Raw genomic sequence first — 22162 nt, forward strand, 5'->3', positions numbered from 1 at the left:
AAAATTTTTAACACACATATTTATCATGTTTTGTTTTCTGCATGATACAGAAAAGTAAGTTGGTTTGTTTTGAAGTAAGTAGTAGGGTAAAAAGTTTCAAATGCTATTTGAGATGTCAGTTAAGTCACACATCTGTACTATTCCCTTAAATTTGGAAATTAGGATTTATTTTTTGTTGATGATTATTAAAATGAGTATGGGGTAAAAATGAAACTGCAGTGTGTTGAAAGGTGAACAGGAAGTAAGTGTGAGCATGAAGATACTGTTCAATTGTTTGTTTTTTTTCTTTTGTTTTGAGACAGTCTTACTATGTTGCCTAGCCTGGCTTCAAACTTCTGGCCAAAGTAATACTTTTGCCTCAGCATCCCCAGTAACTAGAACTACAGGTAGATGCCACTACACCTTGCTCTAATAATGTTGTTTTTAAAATTAAAATGTTTCAGCATTTTGAAAATAAGGAGTTCAGAATAATCAATGAATCAAGGACCACCATCAAGAAAGAGGCAAGAAAGCTGGGCCCAATAGTGCACACCTGTAGTCTCAGCTACTTGGGAGACTGAGGCAGGATCACTTGAGCCCAGAAGTTCAGGGATAGCCTAGGCAACATAGTGAGACCTCTGTCTCAAAAAAGGCAAAACAAAAAAAGAGAGGCGGGAGAATCCTCTAACACAAAGACCACTAAAAGATACAGGGCATTTCCAGTGTATATGGGACACCAGGAGAAAGCAAAGCTAGAAATATGCAGGCAGGCCAATGTAAAGAATCCTGCAGGCCATGCCAAGGATTATGAGAAAGCCACTGGACAAATGACCCCCCAAAACCTCATGCTCTCATAGGTGGGACTTTGGGAAGTGGTTGGATCATGAGGGCATGATACTCATCAGTGGATTAACCCATTGATGAGTTATAGCTAAATGGTGATTTAGAAGGTGAGGCCTGATTGGAGGAGTGGGTCACTGGGGTGTGGCCTTGAAATCTGGCCTTTTGATTTCTCTCTTCCTGTCGTGCTAAGAGCTATTTCTCCTCTGCCATGCTGACCTGCCTTGGAGCCAGTAGACTGTAAACTAAAACTTCTACAAACTGTGAGCCAAAATACACCTTTAAGTTGTAGGTGTTGTATATTGTCTCAGCAATGAAGAAAGTTAAGTGGCTTAACTAGGTATCAGAAGTGTTTGTTTCTAATCATGTTAATATTGCACAAGAGGGCCAGGGATTTAGCTCAGTGGTTCTGCTGCCTGCCTCACAAGCGCAAGGACCTGAGTTCGATCCCCGATACAAAAAAAAAATATTGCACAAGTTACTTTTAGTGTCCATGATTCACCTTTCATACAGGGTATCTTAACTACTTCCTAATTTAGCCAATTAGCATAAGAATTTTAATTCTAATCTGAGAATTTCAATTGTAGTCTAATGCTGTAATTTTATAATATCCTAACATTATAAACATTTAATTTCTAAATTAGAAACATCAGGAAAAAATATTTTCATACAGATATTTTTCCCTAAAAACGCTTTTAGACAAAATGTGCTGTGACTTCATTGTTTTCTTTTAATTTAAGCTTAATTTTAGCCTGGCAGAGTTTAATTTTGAGAAATTATAAGGGCCGGGGATTTTGCTCAGTGGTTTCGCCGCCTGCTGGCGTAAGTGCAAGGACCCGAGTTCGATCCCCGGTACCAAAAAAAAAAAAAGAAATTATAACTGAAATATACCTTCATTTAAACAATCAGAGGTCTAACATTCTTATAAGATATCTAACATTCTTACAGTTATTTTAGATTCATACAGCTCTCAAAAATATGAATAATCACTTTGTTTAATTAAATAAGAGGCCATTAGCCTGAAGTTGTATCTATACTTTGAATTCCTACATAAGAAACTGCAACCTAACTTTAGTATGCAATCAACTGAAAACCTAATTTAGGAATATAACAAACAACTGAGTGTCAGCCAACCATAAGTAGCCCAACTTCAGCCAATCTCAGGCTGCCGGCTGATCAGACCATATCTAAATAAGGCAAGAGGTGGAGCTCTAACCAATCAAGTTATTTCTGTACTTTACTTCCCTTTTCTGTCTATAAATAATGCCTGCTGTTACAGAGCAGAATTGGCTGAACCTTTTCTGATTCTGAGTTCCTTCCAATTCATGAATCCTTTGCTCAAATTTCCCTGCTAAGTTTGCAATGTTAAAAGTTTTTCCTTTAACAACTTTAAGCAAGAAGGTAAAATATCTTACAGTTTTCTGATTTAGAGTAAATTAAAGACAACAACACCTATTAAGGAAAATAGCATCAAACTGAATCAAAAGAAAGGACTACAGAAAATTTACAGAATTAATTAGAAATCAGACAAAGAATAGAACTGATAAATCTATGAGTTGATTCCTAAAACCAAATGAAACCACACAGTGGATTAATGGAAAGAAAAGCATAAATAATAATGAGGCAATAACAGAAATGAACATAATAAGGTAGTATTTTATGCTACTGTGTATAAACATGATTGAAAACCTGGACAAATTGAATGATGCCTAGAAAAATATAAATAATATAAATGGACTCAGAAAATCTACACGGATTATTCACCTTAAAAGAAACTGAGTGTTTTAAGACCTACCCTTCAAAAAAGTAGTAGTTGGGCACCATGAGATAGGACTATAGGCCCAGCTACTTGGCAGGCAGAGGCAGGAGGATAGCCTGAGCCCAGAAATTTGAGAGCAGTGTAGGCAACACAGACTCTTGTCTCAAGCAAAAAAGTGCTAACTGGTATCATTTTAAGTTATATTAGACTATAAGGAAAGAAAAGCCATCACATCCAATTTAAGAAGACATCACTAAAATCTGATTAAACATACCATAAAAGAGCAAAGTACAGAACTATAACACTTAGGACAATCATTCCAAAATTCCAAAATGACTCAGCAGTATATTAAAGTAACATACGACCAGATATTTAAGGAACCCAAGGTGATTTAATTTTGGGAAGACTTTTTTTTTTTGTACCAGGGATTGAATTTGGGTCCTTGAGCTTGCGCAGCAGGCGGCGAAACCACTGAGCTAAATCCCCGGCCCAAGACTTCTTTATATAGTACATCTATATTTATTTTTATTTTTATTTTTTATTTTTTGGTACCGGGGATCAAACTCGGGTCCTTGCGCTTGCACAGCAGGCAGTGAAACCACTGAGCTAAATCCCTGGTCACCAGCTCATTTTTATTACTTAGGTATTACAAATGAAAACAAATCAGATGCTTTGCTGACATTATAAAAAATTATCAGAGCTAATCATGGACTCAACTAACCAACCGGGATATATTAAAGTACAAAACTAATCCCAACTGATATTACATGATACAAGTTTAAATTATTTAGTCAAGTCAGATAATCTGCTTGAAACTCAATTTCAACTTCTAATTTTCAAAATCAAGCTAAAATTCTGGGCAAATAGCATTAAAAGTCTGTTGTGGAACTATTGTGCTTTTCATAGCCAATGAGATATGGAAATGTAAAAATTACCGGGAAGGAAATGAAAACATTTTGGGCTGTCAAATGTGTCACAAATGCCTAAGTCAATTCATATTAGCACACAGATTTATTCGCAGTGCATTAGCTTCATGCAGGTACTACTACCATCAGATTTAACACCCTTATCTACTGCTTTCTAATTTTTAACTTTCTAAGAAGCAGGAAAGAAATCAACAGGAAATTTTTGAGTTCATTCTGTCATAAATTTTTTTCTTGAAAAATTACTGATCATTTCCACATTTATTTGAAGGTAATATTGACTTGACATTTTCTTAGAAATGATTATTCAATCAATAGATTCTAAAGTCACTAATACTGCTAAGTGCAGGGAAGCCAACATGTAATAATTGTTAAAAAAAATTTCTCTAAATGCTTTTTTTGGAAAGATATGACTAGTTACCTGACTCATCTGTGGGAGTAATGTATCGCTTGTCTATGAAAATAATCTCATCTCTATATTTTAGTTTTAGTTACTGATAATATATCTTTATTAATTTTGATCCTTTACCCTAAATGAAAAATTGATGCATAAATTCTTTCTTTAGTAATTTGTATACTAAAATCTTTGTAGTAAGAAAAAAGTAGGAAAGCAAGTCAGAAATATTTGTAAGAAATATGACATTATTAATATATAAATATCTCATTTGTTAGAATAATGCTATAAGCCAAACAAACTAGGAAAAAAATAAAATTAACAAAAGAAGAAATAGAAATGGTTAAAAAATAGAGTGAATAATATAATGGTCTTATATGTTATTTAGCAAAGAAATATAAAGGAAAACTTACAAAAACTAGTATAGTTGGAATATAGTAAGATTGCTCTCAGAGTCATACATATAAGTGTAAACAGGAGCAAACTTTCTGGATAGCACTTTAACAATAAGATAAGGGCCTTAAAAATTGACATAATTTACTGGTGTGGTGGCACACATCTGTAATCCCAGCACTTGGAAAGCTGAGGCAAGATTACTTCAAGTTCAAGGCCAGCCTGAGCTATGTGGTAAGACTGTCTCAAAAAAAAAAGTCATAATCATTAACTTGGCAATCTTACTTTTAGAAATTTAATAATTAGAAATAGTTAAAATGTACAGATATACATATATGGAATAATTAGTGCTAAAATATGGAAATGGTTAATTTTTTTTTGCACTACTGGGGATTGAACCCACAGCTTCTAACAAGCTAGGCAAATCCTCTACCACTGAGCTATATTCTCAGCTCCTAAATGTTACAATGATATGTTGTGATATTAAGCTACTTTATTAAATATCGTTTGATAAGAATTTTTGATGATTTAAGGAATTTTCACAATAAAATGAAGTTAGATATTAATATTTAAATGTAGTATAATCTATTTATGATAAAGACTGCTGTGATAGCTTACATGTCAACTTGGTAAAGCCAATACCCAATCATTTAATAAAGACTAGTGTTTTAGTCATTTTCCCATTGCTGGGACAAAATAACCAACACCTACATCTAAAGGAAAAGAGGTTTCTTTTGGCTGGTAGTTTCTAGGATGGCTCCAAGGCAGAAAGGGCATGGTAGAAGCACTGGAAGAGGAAAACTGTTCAACCCATGGCAGCCAGGAAGCAAAGTGATGGAAGTATCCAGGGACAAGAATACATCCTTCTAATTCATCCCTCCAGTAGTCTAATAATGAACCTACTGATAATTAGGAAAAATTATCATTTACAGTAGTACCAAGAAAAATGAAATACTTAGGGATTAAACTAACTAAGAAAGTGAAAGATCCCTACAAGAAAAACTAAAGCACTCTGAAAATGGAAATTAAAGAGGACACCAGAAAAATGGAAAAGTATCCTTTGTTCCTGGATAGGTAGAACCAATATAGTCAAAATGGCCATACTTCCAAAACTGATACACAGATTTAATAAATCCCAATTATAATTTGAACAGCATTCTTTACAGAACTGGAGAAAACAATTCTAAAATTCATAAGAAACCAGAAGAGACCCAAAATAGCAAAAGCACACCTGGGTAAAAAGAGCAAAGCAGGAGGTATAACAATCCCACACTTGAAGTTATGTTATAAAGCTACTGTGATCAGAACAACATGATACTAGCACAAAAATAGACATGATAATCATTGGAACAGAACAGAGAATGCAGAAAACCCCCAAGCACATTTAATGATTTGATCTTTGGCAAATGAGCCATAAACACTGGAGGGAAGATAGTCTGTTTAATAAGTGGTATTGGGAAAACTGCCAATCCACATGCAGAAGATTGAATCTAGGTCCATATCTTTCACCATCCACTGAACTAAAATTAAAACAGATCAAAGAACTAAATGTTAAAACAGAAATACTTAATGTGCTGGAAGATAAAATAGGTAAAACTCTTGAAGTCATAGGCATAAGCAAGGACCTTCTGAACAGAACACAGTTTTACAGAAAATAGTACGAGAATCAACAAATTGGGTCATAACAAATTGAAAAGCTTCTGCACAGCAAAAGAAACAATCAACAGAATGAAAAGACAACCTACAGAATGGGGAAAATATTTTTGCCAACTATTCCCTAGACACAGGACTAATATCTAGAATATATAAAGAACTAAAAAATAGACCCCCCCCAAATAAAAGACTCAATCAAAAAATGGGCAAATGAAATGAACAGACATTTTACAGAAGTATAAATGGCTAATAAATACATGAAGAAATGCTCAACATGGCTGGCTATTTTAGAAATGCAAATTAACACTGAGATCCCAACTTACCCCAGAAAGAATGACCATCATCAAGAAATCAAATAATAACAAATGCTGGCAAGGCTATGAGGAAAAAGCAACCCCTCTACACTGTCAGTGGGAATGTAAGGTAGTACAACCACTTTGGAAACTTCCCAAAAGAATTGAAGACATCATATTATAGTGACACATGCATAGTCATGTTTTATAGTATTACAACTCATAATAGCTAAATCTTGGAAGTGCCCTATCTGTCCATCAACAGATGAGTGGATAAAGAAAATGTAGTATTTACACACAATGGAGCACTACTCTGCCAAAAAGAAAGATAAACTTGAGTCTTTTGTAAGAAAATGAATGCTCCTTGAGACCATAATATTAAGTGAATTAAATCAGTCATACAAACTTAAATATTGCATGGCTTTTCTTATATGAGAAACACAAAGTGTAAATTAAGAGCAAAAGAAAAGATAGATAATAGGAAGCAAGGAGATCTTTCTCATAAAAGGGGGATCAAGAGATGAAGGGAGGAATGGAGAGAGAATGAAAAAAGAAATTACAATGTATTATGTACATGTACCAACTCCACACAATGAACGCAAACGTGTACTGCAAATATGTAAAAAAAAAGAAGATTGAGAGGTGGAGTGGGGACAGAGAGAAGGGAAAGGAGATGAAAAAAGGAATTAAGATGTATCATGTACCAACAAGAAAAGTAAACATTATGTACCATAAATATGTACTAACAAAAATAATTAAAAATCAATAGGAAAATATATGTATATGTAAAACTATGCAAGGGGGCTGAATGTGGTTGTGCATGCCTGTAATCCCTCCAGTTGGGAGGTTGAGGGTGGAGGATTGCCACAAATTTGAGGCCAGCCTGGACTACATAGTGAGATCCTGTCTCAAAAAGAAAAATTATTCAGGGGAATTTATTGGATAGGTTTACAAGATCAGAGGCAGGATAGTCCACAATGGCTGGCTCCATGCTGGAGAGCCAGAGGATTCAGTAGCTACTCAATCCAAGAAGCTGGAAGCTATGGAACAATTGTAGATGCAGCAACAGTCTGAGACTGACGGTCTGGAAGCTCCTGGGAGAGAGACCTAGCATGAGTCCACAGCAAAAGGCTGAGGAAGTTGCAGACTGATATCTGCAGGCAATAACAGTAACAAAAGAAGCACCTGCTTAAGCAAAATGGAGCTTTTTAAACACAGGCCAACTTCTTGCTTTTCATTCCTTCCAGGCTGCAAGCCTGTTGGATGGTACACCCACATCAGCATGAGTCTTCTTCAGTTTGTTGGTACACATACTAGTAATCCCTGGACATTCCCATAAGCACACTCAGAAGTGTGCTTTACTAATCTTCTAGGCATCTCTTAATCCAGTCAACTTGACAATCACCATTAACCATCGTAGCACCCTGTCACTCTACAGAAAATCAGAATTTATTCATAACTGTAATAATGTACCCATTGACCAACCTCCACCTTCCCTACATTCCTTTCACCTTCCCTACACATTACAGCCTCTGGTAAGCACTATTCTACTCTCACTCTCTAGGAAATCTACATTTTTAGATTCCACATATGAGTACCTCATATGGTATTTGTCTCTCTGTGTCTGACTAATCTCACTTAATGTCCTCCAGGTTCATCCATGTTACTGCAAATCATAGAATTTCATCATTTTTATGGCAGACTAGTTTTCCATTGTGTATATACACTACATTTTCTTTCTCCGTTCATCTGTTGAAGGACAGTTAGGTTGGATCCATATTTCAGCTGTTGTGAATAATAGTGCAATACACATGAGAGGCCAGATATCTCTTTAAAATACTGATTCCTTTCAATATATACCCAATATTGGAATTTCTATATCATAAAATAATTCTATTTTCAATTCTTTTGGGTTCCTTTTATCCCCATTCTTATCAAACCATGCTAATTTCTTTTTCTTTTTATTATAGAGGGCCTCACTCTATTGCCAGGCTGGCCTGTTACTTGGATCATCCTGCCTTAGTCTCCTGAGTAGCTGGGATTGCAGGCATGTGCCACTACACTCAGTGTAATACATTTTGGCTTTTTTTTTTTTTTCTTTCTGTTAGTGGCAATTGAACCCAGAGCCTTTGCACTGAGCTACATCACCAGCCCTTTTTCACATTTTTGAGACAATATCTCACTACATTGCTAAATTGCTCAGGCTATGCTTGAGTTCGCTATCCTCCTCCCTCAGACTCCCAAAGTGCTGGGATTACAGATATGCATCATCACACCTGACTATCTTTTGACTTTTTGATAATAGTTGTTGTAACTAGAGTGAGGCATTATCTCATTGTAGTATTGAGTTTCATTTCCTTGATGGTTAGTGATGGTAGGCATTTAAAAAATATCTTTTGATCATGTGTATACCTTCTTTTGAGAAAAGCCTATTCAGGTCTTTTGCCCATTTTTAAATCAGGGGTTTTTGTTGTTGTTGTTGTTTTAGGCTTGGGGTTTTTTGTTGTTGTTTGTTTTTTTGTTTGGTTTGGTTTAATTTTTTGCTATTGTTTTAGTTCCTTATATATTTTGGATATTAACCACTTGCTATGGTTTTTATAACTGCCCGCCCCGTGGCACTACTGGAAGGTGGTTGAACCTTTAGGAGCCAGGGCCTAGTAGAAAGAAATTAGATCATTTGGGACATGCTCAGCTCCTTCCTATCTCTTTTGTCTTCCCTGCTACCATGTGGTGAACAGGCCTCCTCTACCATGCACTATTACTATGATATACTGGCTGCCACAGGCCCAAAACAACAGGGCCAAATTACCATGAACTCTAACTGGATGATGGACTAAAATCACTGAATCTGTGAACCAAAATAATCTTTCTTCCTTTTAAGTTTATTATTAAGTTCTTTTATCCTAGTGATGGAAAGCTGACTGACACATTTTTATCAGATGTATGATTTGCAAACACATTTTCTCATTCTGTAGGTTTTCTCTTCCTTCTATTGATTGTTTCCTTTGTGGTGCAAAACATTTTAGTTTGATGAAATCCCTATCTATTTTTAATTTTGGTGCCTATGCTTCTTTTTGGTACTGGGGATCAAACTCGGGACCCTGTGCTTGCGAGGTAGGCAGCAGAACCACTGAGCTAAGTCCCTGGCCCAGGATGCCTATGCTTTTGAAGACTTCCCCCCAATATTTTTCCCAGACCAAAGTCATGAAGTCTTTCCCCTATGTTTTCTAGAAGTTTCATGACTTTAGATCTTACATTTAAATCTTTAATTCATTTTGAATTGATTTTTATATGAAATGTTCTTCTCCACATGGACATCCAATTTTTCACAAACTATTGATTAAGGAAAATTACCTTTTCCCAGTGTCTGTTCTTGGTACCTTTGTAGAAGACCAGTTGGCTATAAGTAGTACATAGACTTATTTCTGGGCTTTCTCTTCTGTTTAATTGGTCTATTTTATGTTTTTGTGCCAGTATCAAGGTATTTAGTTATTGTGGCTTTGTAGTATATTCTGATGCCAGGTGGTATGCTGTCTGTAGCTTTATTCTCTTTTTCTTAAGATTGCTTTGGCTATTAGGATCTTTTGTAGTTTCGTACAAATTTTAGAAATTTTTTAATTTCTGTGAAAAATATCAGTGATATTTTGATAGGTATTGCATTGAATCCATATATTCTTTGGGCAACATGGACATTTTAACAATATTAATCTTTCCAACCATAAGCACAGGCTACCTTTTCATTTATTTATATCCACATTAATTTCTTCCATAAATGTTTTATAGTTTTCATTGTAGAGATTTTATACCTCCATGGTTAAGTTTATTTATAGGTTTTTTATTTATTTGATATTTATAGCTATTATTAGTGGGATTATTTTATTGATTTCTGTTTCAGGAAATCCTTTATTACTGTGCAGACTCTGTATCCTGCAACTGTACTAAATTTGTTTATTAGCTCTAACAGTCTTTTTGGTAGATCATTAAGGTTTCTATGTATAAAGATCATATTGTCTGCAAACAGGAACAATTTCACTCCTTTGCAATTTGAATGGATTTTATTTCTTTCTCTCTCCTAATTGCTCTGGCTAGAACTTCTAGTACCATGCTGAATAAAAGTGGTTAATGTTGGGGCCAGGGATTTAGCTCAGTGGTTCCGCCGCTTGCCTTGCAAGCACAAGGACCCGAATTCGATCCCTGGTACCCACCCCCCCAAAAAAGTAAAAAAGTGGTTAATGTGGTAACCTTGTCTTATGTATATTTTAAAGAAAAAACTTTCACTTTTCCTTGTTCCATATGTTAAACATGTGGATTTATTAAAAATGACTTTTATTCTGTTGTGGTAAATTCCCATCCCTTTTATACATAAGAGATTTTATCATGATGAAATGTTTTGTCAAATGCTTTTTCTGCATCTATTGAAATATGATTTTTGTACTTCTTTTTGGTAGTGTGATATATCATGCTACTGATCTGCACATGTTGAACCATCCTTTGTGTCACTGGATGATCTTTGTAATGTGCTATTAAATTTGGTTTGTTAGTATTATGTCAAGGATTTTTGGATCTATATTTATGAGGCATATTGGCTTGCATTTTTTTTTTTCTATTTTGGTTGTTACTTCCTTGTCTAGCTTTAGTATCAGGATAGTGCTGGCCTTGGAGATTGTTTAGGAGGATTCTCTCCTCTTCGATTTTTTGAAAAAATTTGAGAAGAATTGGCATTAGTTCTCTGAAAGTTTGGTTCAATTCATCAAGTCCTGGATTTTCCTTTTATGGGAGGCTTTTTATTACTGATTTAATCTTGTTACTAGTCTGCTTAGATTTAGTTTCCTTTGCAATTCTTCCTTAGTTGGTTGTGTTAAAGGAAAAAATACCAGAGATGAAATATGAAATATTATATCTCCCAACCTGTTAATTGTATGATATGCCAAGTTCTTGCTCTCTAGAAATCAAAGAATGAGTCCTAGGAACAATAGAGGTTAAGAATAGGAAGACATTTATTGATAGGAAAACTCTTAAGGGGCAGGAGGGGACCCGAGTGGGTAGCCGGGGACCCCAGTTTACAGAGGAGTTTTATAGGGTGAAACCCACGTGGGCCACAGACATGAACATCCAATAAGCTTACAATTATAGTCACTTAAGTAATAGTGGTCCAATTGGGAAACAAGTCACATTACAAGTGTGGATGGAAAGAACAAAGATTCTCCTAGGAAGTGATGGGTCCAGAGGTCTCTGGTCACCAACCAGGTTGGCTGATGTCTGTCTAGACTTCATTAGGCCCAGTGTTTGTTCTTTGAGGAAGTATGTAAGTCTGGTCATCTTGTCTTTATCTTGAGACCTAGTTTTCTGCTGATGTGTTTCCAGTGAGCTGTGGTGTGTTTCACCTTTGCCCCAACCCTCTCAAGGACCGAGCCCTATCTGACTGCCTGTAATATTTCTACCTAGCTCATCTATCTATAATAGTTGTACATTTCTAGAAATGTATCCATTTTCTCTAGGTTTTCAAATTTGTAGGTATATAATTGTTCATAATAATCTCTTGTGATCCCTTGTATTTCTATGGTACCAGTTATAATGTCTCTTTTCTTTTTTTAAAAAATTAATTTTATTGGTACATTTTAGGTATACAATATAATGACATTCATCATTGGAAATTTGCACGTTTACATACTCTCTTGGTTCTTAATTTCTCCCCCTTTCCATGCCCTCCCTTCAACCCCTCCATCCCTCCCTATTTACAAAGATTTTGTTTCCATTTTTTTCATTTTCTCATATTAATTCCATTCCTTTCTTTCCTTTTCCCTACCCCTCCCACTTCCCTTTACCCTTTATCCCTTTTCTTCCTATTTCATATTATCTATTATACCTTTTAGTTCTTATTTACACTTTCAGTTTCTCACACTAGAGAAACTATTCGGTATTTATACATGTGTGTTCTATTTATTTCACTTAAGAGTATCGCCTCAATGTGCATCCATTTAGCTATAAATGTCTCTAATTTCTAATTTTTTAAGGCTGAGTAGGACTCCATTTTATTTAAAAAACCCACATTTTCTTTATCCATTCTCCAGTTGATGGGCAATTGGGCTGCTTCCAAGTTTTAGCTATTACAAATTGTGGTGCTGTGAATGTCTCTCTTTGCATCTCTGCTTTATGCTTTCTCTTTGGGATTATTTGTTCTTTTTCTATTTCTTTGAAGTATAATTTACATCGCTTAAGATTTTTCTTCCTTCTTTAAAAAAAATGTTTTATTACTACAAATGTCCCCCTTGAAACTGTTTTTGTTTTATCTCGTAAATTTGTGGAGATGTTGTGTTTCCATTTTCATTTGCATGTGTTTTGTATATAAATAAAACTGACTTTGTTTTAGCCTAGTTCCCAAGAAAACAGGGCCTAGGGCATATTTGTGGAACTAATGCTATTTTGGAGTGTTCAGTCTAAAGAAGCAACCCTGAGAGAAGAGTAAAGTAAAACATAAGGACAAAAGTGAATAAAAGCTGCTCTCAGCTTCATTATAAAAAGCTGGTTGCTTAGTTTCTTTGACATTTCTGAAGAGGATAAAGAAAATTTTGATCTTGAAACAGGCTATCAGGGGGAGGAAAGGTGAAGAATTTACTTGCTCACTCTTTCCTATCTCTTTTCTCTCAGTGCTCAAAGTTTTCCCCATAGGAGTTAACTCTTTTGCTGAGTGTGACAGGCCCTTCGGAGCCGCTATGGGAGGATCCAGAGCTTCCACAGATCCCACTGGGCAAGTATAGAACCCATTATGGCATTTTAAATTATAGCATGTATGATGGACCCCATGGCACAGCTAGCCTTTAATACCTACCTGGAAAGCTTAAGCCAGTTAATGTTGTGAACAGACAAAATACCAGTTGAAGCAGCAAGTAGGACTTACTGCAGGAGTGGAATGAGACTTTGATAGGGCTGCTTGTGCTGGGAAGCAGAGCAAGTGCTTAGATCAAGGACATAAGTGGACAAAAGGATTTGAAGAGGTGCAAGTACATTTTTATTTAGCATTGTGGCCATAGTTAGAATTCTTTAGGTTTATTTCTTCATTTAACTTAAACTCACTCACTGCCAGTTCTTCCTATTGCTCAGTTGGCAGAAAAATAACTTCAAAAAATTACTTCCTATAATTCAGTTTGGCAGCAAAGAAATCTGAGGCAGCCAAAAATAAAGTTTGAGGCTAACATGATGTTTTTGTTCTTTCTAGGTAACATCTTTTATTTCCTTCTTGGATCTTCACAAGTCACATACTGTAGCCTAGTAATTTAATTCTGCCTGGCCATATCTAGATGTAGGGCTTTGTCATTTATTTTGCTAAAAACATGGCTATTCCTTTCTATCTGTATCAGTAAGGGTTTTTTCTCATCAGGAAAGTGTTCTTCCCATGTTATATCTGATTTTCTTCCCTTTGTTTTGGTCACTAATTTCTGTCTTTTCTCTCTCACTACCTCTGACCTTTCTCTCTTTATTCTGGAATGTCTCATTACTCAGTCAACATTGTCCCAGAATCAGGTCTTTCTTTATTACCAATATGAATTTTAATTCTGTGGTTGCATTTTTGTATCATTCCAGTTAGCCTATCTTTCTTCTTACACTTCACAGTTTCTAGATCATCCACAGCTTTTTATACTCTATTATAGCTGTAATTACCCTCTTGAAGTTTTATTTTGGATATTGCAGTAGATAATTTTTATTTCTTTTCTTTGAGTCTTCATGGTGCCATTTCCTTTTCATTGTTCTGAGGTATTTATCATAGTCTCAATGTTGATTTTTGTTGTTGTTGTTCTTTTATTCACTTTTCTATAAGAAAAAGTCTATGGGGCCCGGGATTTAGCTCAGTGGTTCCGTTGCCTGCCTCACAAGCACAAGGTCCTGAGTTCAATCCCCAGTACCAAAAGAAAAAGAAAAAATCTATGGACTTCGTGTATATCAACATGTAGGATGGGTGTATATTTCTCCTGGTCTCATTTCAATGTCTATGGGCTGGGGATTTAGCTCAGTGGTTCTGGAGCCTGCCTCGAAAGTGAAAGGACCCGAGTTCAATCCCCGGTACCAAAAAAAAAAAGCAACAAGCAATGTCTATGTGTACTGGGCACTCACTTACTGCGGTTTTGCTCTGCTGGATTTTCCTACATCATTTTCTGACTATTACTCTGACTTGATGAAGCACATGAAAAACTGTAATTCCTAGCTTGCACTGCTCTTGAGTTTATCTTCTGTGTACCCTACCCTCAGTGCTAGACGTTGGGACACTACATTTCTCAATATGCAGTATGCTGTCTACTTCCAGTCCAGTCTATTTTCTTGGAGCTCTTCTCTGTATGGATGTAGAAAAATAGGAGGAGAATAACAGAGGTAGAAGAAAGAAGAGAGAAAGTGTGATTAATACATCTCTGGCTGCCTCAGAAAGCAGGCCCTACCACATAAAGTGATAATTACAAAGTTTCTAGCAAGTACAGACCTTTGATGTGAGGCAGGGTGCAAAGAGGCAGATATCACTTGCCTTTATCTTTTTTTTCCATACAATAATCTGACTCATACGATAAAGTCTAACTACCTTTGAAGTGAAGGTTGGGTAGATTCTTTATCTAGCTGTATATGGTCTAAATTTAGGAATTTTGTTCTCAGACTTAGTTGTTTATTGGTGTGTTGAATTTACATCTTAGTTGTTTTTAAGAGTATATTACGGCTTGTGTTTAAATGTGCCCCCAGAGCCTCATGCTGTCATAAGTGGGGCTTTTCCAGAGGTGGATGGATCTAGAGTATGTGAAGCTGAAGTTGATTCATGGTGCAACACTAAGATCAATGACACTAGGATTAAGGATGTGACTGCTACCTGCCTACCTGTATGCTGGATAAGATACAAGTGATAGAAAGAGCTGTGGTCATCCCTTGTTGCTGTGCTACTTTCTGCCTGGCATGAACTGTCTCTCTTCTGTAATCACTCTCTGTCATGCCACCCTGCCATAGAGCCAGCCAATTATGGACTTAAATCTGTACAAACTGTGAGCTAAATAAACCTTTCCTCCTTTAACTTTGGGTGTCCAGTATTTTGTCTTAGCAACAAGAAAAGTAACTAAGACAGAACTGACTGAAGACTAAAGGCAGTTTCGCCTCCCAAGATTAAGAATCTGTCAAAATGTTTAAATTTTTAGGAATTCACTTGAATTCATGCTCAGTAATTACATTGTGCCAACAATTGCTGAAGCACAAGAGATTATCAGAAGAGTCAGCTAAGAACCAGGAGAGATTCAAGACAAAGAAAGTAAACAGGACCTCTGAAATGGGAAAGTGCAAATAATCTTTGTTAGTACTTGAGTGGAAAATTAAATGTATTTTCCTTTGATTGTATAAGTCATATTCATATATAATTGAACCTAAATAGAAATAGAAAAGCTATAAATGCCAAACAATTAGCTATTTTGAAAATAACCTAACTTTTAATTGAACTAAGCCTGTTATTTTCAAAAAAATAAATTGCTTAAATACAACCTTTTAAAAATAAGAATTTATATACTCCTATAGTTGAAATCTTGAATGTCTCCTAAATGCCAATGTGATGATGAGGTGGTTCCCAGCCCATGGCATTATTGGGAAGTCATAGAACATTTAAGAAATGGGCCTAGTAGAAGTAAGTTAGGTCACTGGGGGCTTACCCTTGGAAGGGATATTGGGACTCTGACCCCCTTCTTGTTTCTCTCTTTGCTTCCTGGATGCCATCAGACAAATAGGACTACTCTGCCATGCACTTCCACCATGATGTATTATACTACCACAGGCCCAAAGCCACAGAGACCAAACATCATGGAAAGAAACCTATGAATCCATGACCCAAAATAAACCTTTCTTCTTTTTAAATTGATTACCCAGGAATGTTTGAGATAGCAACAGGAAGCTGAATTACACATATTCATACTTGAGAATACGGTTTTGTGTCAGTTTTCTGTATCAAAGGAAACTTGTAAAAGGTTAGATTTGAAAACAGCTACTTTCCTTTCATAAGATTTCCTCTGCAATCTCCTTAGTCTTTGAGAGTTTATGTGTGTTTCCTTTTGACAGTTTACAATATCCAGGTCAAAATACCAAGGATGAAACAGAAAACAAAACATACAGTGGAGCTCCAAAAGAAGATGTTTGTTCAATGTTTGTAACTGACTAAAAAGGAAAAATATTGAACTATGTTCATTATCATAGATCTATCAAAGCATTCAAAGCACTAAGTAGGTAAGAGAGTTTGCTGCTACTTATGAAGCAGAGGCATTCACAAAAAACATTAAGCTATTCTTCACAGAGTAGCTTAACAGCTTGTCATTCTGCAGCTAATATGGAAATATGGCATTGCAAGGTTTATGAAATATAAATTTTTATTGATTCTATGCTTTCAAGTTGAAGTATATATTTCAATCCCAGAGTCAATAATTTGGGCCGGGGATTTAGCTCAGTGGTTCCGGCGCCTGCCTCACAAGTGCAAGGTCCTGAGTTTGATCCCCGGTACCAAAAAAAAAAAAAGAATCAGTAATTTATGGAATTAATTTTTCATTATAACTTTATCACAGCTGCTGAATTTGGAATGTTCTGACTCTAAGCAGAATGTAAATTGAACACATTTCTGTCTAAGAATTCTAAGCAGTAATGAATTAAGGAGTTGGGCATTATAGAGTTGCCAAATATATTTGGCAATTATATTCAATTTTAATGTGTCTGGGGCTGAATCATATAGGCACCTTTAAAAGCACAACTCAAACAGCCTTGTTTGTTCTAGTAACAAATGAATCATAGTAATTCATAAGCCTCCCAAATGAAAACTTGTTAGTGCAGTTAGCTGTTAAATATTTATTTCTAGCAAATATCACTCAGAGAGGCTAATTAGCTTATCCCCAAAAGACTAAAGCTTGAAAGAAAAGTAAGGGCAAGGATTTTAATAAAAATAGAAGCCTCCATTGGTACTATGAATCTTACAGCTACCAACATTCAATAAAGTCAGATATGTTATCACTAAGACATAAACCAGAAAGCATTTTATATATAAGTATGAAGTATTTTATATACAAGTATGAAGTAACACTTCAACATTTGTGTATATTTATTAGTGTTTAATAGATACCATTCTACATGCTGGAGACTCATCAATAAGACAAAAAAAAAAAATCCTTGTTCTTGTGTTAACTTCTAGCGAGAAATAAGACCATAAATGATAAATATAAGGCTAGAAGGTAACAATTGTTATGAAAAAAAGACTGGGTTAAGAAGAATCAGGAATGGCTCCAATTTTAGGTAAAGAAGGCAGAGTAGGCTTTATTGGAAAGGTGATATTTGAGCTAAGGTTTGAAGGAGGAGAGAGGGAGCTGCAAAGCTTGTGGGGGAGGGCAGTTCAAACAGAAAAGCTGGTGCAAAAGCCCTCAAGCAGCAGCATGCTCAAAGGCCTGAGAAGCAGGGAGGCAGTCAGTGGGGTTGGAACAGAGGAAGAAAGAGAGATAGAAGAGATCAAAAAGGGAATTGGCGGGCCAGGGATTTAGCTCAGTGGTTTCGCTGCCTGGTGCGCAAGCGCAAGGAACAGAGTTCGATCCTGGCACCAAAAAAAAAAAAAAAAAAAAGAAAGAAAAATAAAAGGGAATTGGAGGGCCTGGGATTTAGCTCAGTGGTGCCGCCAACTGTTCCACAAGCTCAAGGTCCTAAATTCAATCCCCACTACCAAAAGAAAAAAAAAAAAAAAAAAGAATTGGATCACATAGGGCTTTGTAGGCTTTATAGGGCTTTATACAAACTGTAGCTTTAATTGTGAGAGCACTGAGAGCCATTAGAGTTTTACACAATGGAAAGTCATGGTCTGACTTGTATTTTAAACAGATTAACCTGGGTCTTGTGTTTATAAAGGACTTCGGGGGCAAGGGATAAACAAGAAAACTTCTTAAGAGGCTACTGCAATAATCCAAGTGAAAGCTGATGATCGTAGATAGCTCAGATCAGGGAGATGTTCGGACTCTGAAAATATTTTGAAAGTATAAGCAACAATATTTTCTAATAGATAAGATGGGATATGTAAGAGAATTGAGGTATTTAAACTCAACAGCAGAAAAAACTGAGATAGGAAAGACTATAGGTGGTGCAGGTTTGATGGCAGAAATCAGAAATTCAGTTTTGAATGTGGGAAATTTGAGATATCTGCTAGTGGAATACTGAATAGGCAGTTGGTTATACCAATTTGGGGGTCAAAGGAAAGACCAGACTAGAGATAGAAATTTGAGATTTGTCAACATATGAATGATATCTAGAGCTATGAGTTGGTGAGATCATCAAAGCAGTAAATATAGCTAAAGAAAAAAAGAGGTCCAAGGACACATCAAGGTTAGGAGGTGGGTTCTGAGGAAGAACCAACAAGCAAGGCTGAAAAGTGGCCAGCGAGTTGAGAGGGAAACCATGAGGGCATGTTATAGGGAAGCCAAGGGAAGAAATTGTTTCTGGAGGAGAAAATGGTCAACTGTAGCAAATGTTGCTGATTTCCATGTAAAATTAATATTGATATTTGCTTGCTGGATTTAGCAATGACCTTGACAAGAGCAGTTTCTATGACATAGAAATGAAAAAGCCTGAATAAAGTAAGTTTAAGAAAGAATGGGTGAAGAAGCATTAGAAACAAATTCTAAATAATCCTTTTGAGTTTTGCTGCCAAGGAGAGCAGGATAAATGGGCCAATAAACTGAAGTGGAAGGTAGGACCAATAGATTTTAAAATGGGAGAAATAACAGACTACTTGCTCTTGAGAGTGATGCAGAGAGAGGAGAAAATTGATGACTTAAGAGAGACAAGGGAGAACTATTAGAGTCATTTTCTTTGATAAGCAGGAAGGCATGGGATCTAATGTCGGGGGGGTGGGGGGGTGGCCTTACAAAGGATCATGTGAAATTCATCTACTATAATTGGAGGGAAATCAGAATTTGTGACTACAGGTGGATGGATATGCTGGCGGGCATTCATGGAAGTTCACTTCTGGAGGCTTTGATTGCATTTAAATACTGTTTAATATTTAAATACTAATAAAATTAACTCATATTTAGGATATACTTACTAATAGTTCACTTCTGCTGAAGATAAGGATGACAAAGTGCTAGAGATGTGAAGTGAGACATTATTTTAGTTATTTAGTTAGAGCTACCATAATAAAATGCTTTAGACTTACTATGTAATTTATAAACAATAGAAATTTACTGTTAACAGTTTTGGAGGCAGAGAAGTCTAAAATCAAGGCACCAATATATTCAGTGTCTGGTGAGGGGCCATTCCTCATAGATCTTTCAGTTGTGAACTCACGTGGCAGAAGGGGCAAACAATCTATCTTGGGTGTCTTTTATAAAAGCACTAATCCCAGGGTCCCTGCCAGATGAGGAGCGCACGGCCGGCCGCGCGAGGGGCGACTGAGCCGGGCCCGCTCCTCGCGCCCCACGCCGCGCGCCGAGGCCGGAGGATGAGCTCCGCGGGGTCTGGATTTATGAAAATATGCATCAGCTTAATACTGTCTTGGAATTCATGAAATGGAAGCATAGGTCAAAGCTGTTTGAAGAAAATTGGAAGTGCACTTTAATAGCCACATCTCCAAGGAATCAGAAGAAAGCAGTGGTAGGTGTAGTCATTGTCAAGTGATTTCGTCCTCAACAAGAAAATTTCACTGAGTAAAGTCATTTGAATTAGTGGAATAACAGTTTTTCAAGGTGACAGTGTACAGAATATTAAAATTGAACAATGACTCAGCTCTGTATTTATATCAGAGTATTGGGAGCCTATCTGTTCATCGTTTCATACATTCAAGGGCAAAATCTAGACAGCATGCATCATGGCACTGGGGTGAAATCAGACTCTGATCCTAAGAAGGCAGAGAATGGAGTGATCTTAGCACCAGAGGACACCTTGCCTTTTTTAAAGTGCTATTGCTCGGGACACTGCCCGGATGACGCTGTTAATAACACGTGCATAACTAATGGACATTGCTTTGCCATCATAGAAGAAGATGAACAAGGAGAAACCACATTAGCTTCAGGGTGTATGAAATATGAAGGATCTGATTTTCAGTGCAGGGATTCTCCAAAAGCCCAGCCTTGCAGGGCAATAGAATGTTGTCGGACCAATCTGTGTAACCAGTATTTGCAGCCTACACTGCCCCCTGTCGTAATGAGTCCATTTTTTGACGGCAGTATTCGGTGGCTGGTTGTGCTTATTTCCATGGCAGTCTGCATAATTGCTATGATCATCTTCTCCAGCTGTTTTTGTTACAAACACTATTGCAAGAGCATCTCAAACAGACGTCGCTACAATCGTGATTTGGAACAGGACAAAGCATTTATTCAGGTGGAAGAGTCACTGAAAGACCTTATTGACCAGTCACAGAGCTCTGGGAGTGGGTCTGGACTTCCCTTACTGGTTCAACGAACTATTGCCAAACAGATTCAGGTGGTCCGGCAGGTTGGAAAAGGCCAGTATGGAGAAGTGTGGATGGGTAAATGACGTGGAGAAAAGGTGGCAGTCAAAGTGTTTTTTACCACTGAAGAAGCAAGCTGGTTCCGAGAAACGGAGATCTACCAGACAGTGCTGATGCGCCATGAGAATATACTTGGATTCATAGCCGCAGACATTAAAGGCACGGGTTCTTGGACACAGCTCTACCTGATCACTGATTACCATGAAAATGGGTCTCTCTATAACTTCCTGAAGTGCGCTACACTGGACACCAGAGCCCTGCTCAAGTTGGCTTATTCCGCTGCCTGTGGTCTGTGCCACCTTCACACAGAGATTTACGGCACCCAAGGGAAGCCCGCAATTGCACATCGAGACCTCAAGAGCAAGAACATCCTCATCAAGAAAAATGGAAGTTGCTGTATTGCTGACCTGGGCTCGCTGTTAAATTCAACAGTGACACAAATGAAGTTGATGTGCTCTTGAATACCAGGGTGGGCACCAAGTGCTACATGGCTCCAGAGGTACTAGATGAAAGCCTGAACAAAAACCACTTCCAGCCCTACATCATGGCTGACATCTACAGCTTCGGCCTGATCATCTGGGAGATGGCCCGGCACTGCGTCATGGGAGGCATCGTGGAGGAGTACCAGCTGCCATACTACAACATGGTCCCCAGTGACCCGTCCTACGAGGACATGTGGGAGGTTGTGTGTGTCAAACACCTGCGGCCACTAGTGTCCAACCGCTGGAACAGTGTTGAGTGTCTGCGCGTGGTCCTGAAGCTCATGTCTGAGTGCTGGGCCCACAACCCAGCCTCTAGGCTGACAGCGCTGAGGATCAAGAAGACGCTTGCCAAGATGGTGGAGTCCCAACATGTGAAGATCTGACACCTGCACAGGCAGGAGGGGCCCGACTGTCCCCAGGGCGCTGCAGCACACCTGCATGTGGCCCCTCCTCCTCACTTTCACAGGCTGCTAACATTGCCCTGCCCTGCCCTGCCATGCTCTGCAGGACACCACTGGGGCTCAGGACCCTGCATTCTTCCCACACGGACAGCTGTATTCTAAATGTGGTTTTTGATGCCTTTTTAATTGAGTTTTTATGAGCTGCATCAAGACTCCAATCCCGATTCTTAAGTCTCCAGTGGAACTCTGGAGTTCTGTGTACCGAATTGCCTATTCCTAAGTGGTGCTTTCTGTGAAAGCCATAAGAAGCTAACTGAGCAGCAGAGATGGAGAAACCCACTTTTGCCTTCTACCTGAGAAATGTAATCTGTTTGTACTCTGCCTGTGTAAAGCAGCATCCTATGATGATGAGCTCCTTGGGGTGCTGCTCAGCTGACAGCAGTGCATCCTGCCCTTCTGGATACTGGTGTGTGCGTGCATGCACCAGGATCCCTCTGCTGCCCGTGAAATTAGAAGAAAATGATTTATGAATGCACAGGAAGAGGCTGGCGGCTGGTGGTTTTGTG

The 22162-nt window shown here is 37.5% G+C and overlaps 1 pseudogene; it reads left to right on the plus strand.

Moving 5' to 3' along the window:
- The first annotated feature begins 19704 nt into the window (after positions 1-19704).
- On the plus strand, positions 19705-22052 carry LOC101717937 (bone morphogenetic protein receptor type-1A pseudogene; annotated as a pseudogene).
- The last annotated feature ends 110 nt before the right edge of the window (positions 22053-22162 follow it).

This window comes from Heterocephalus glaber, unplaced genomic scaffold (assembly GCF_053883595.1).
Source record: "Heterocephalus glaber isolate CG9 unplaced genomic scaffold, H.glaber_assembly_v1.0 deba00001442, whole genome shotgun sequence".
NCBI classification, from domain to species: Eukaryota; Metazoa; Chordata; class Mammalia; order Rodentia; family Bathyergidae; genus Heterocephalus; species Heterocephalus glaber.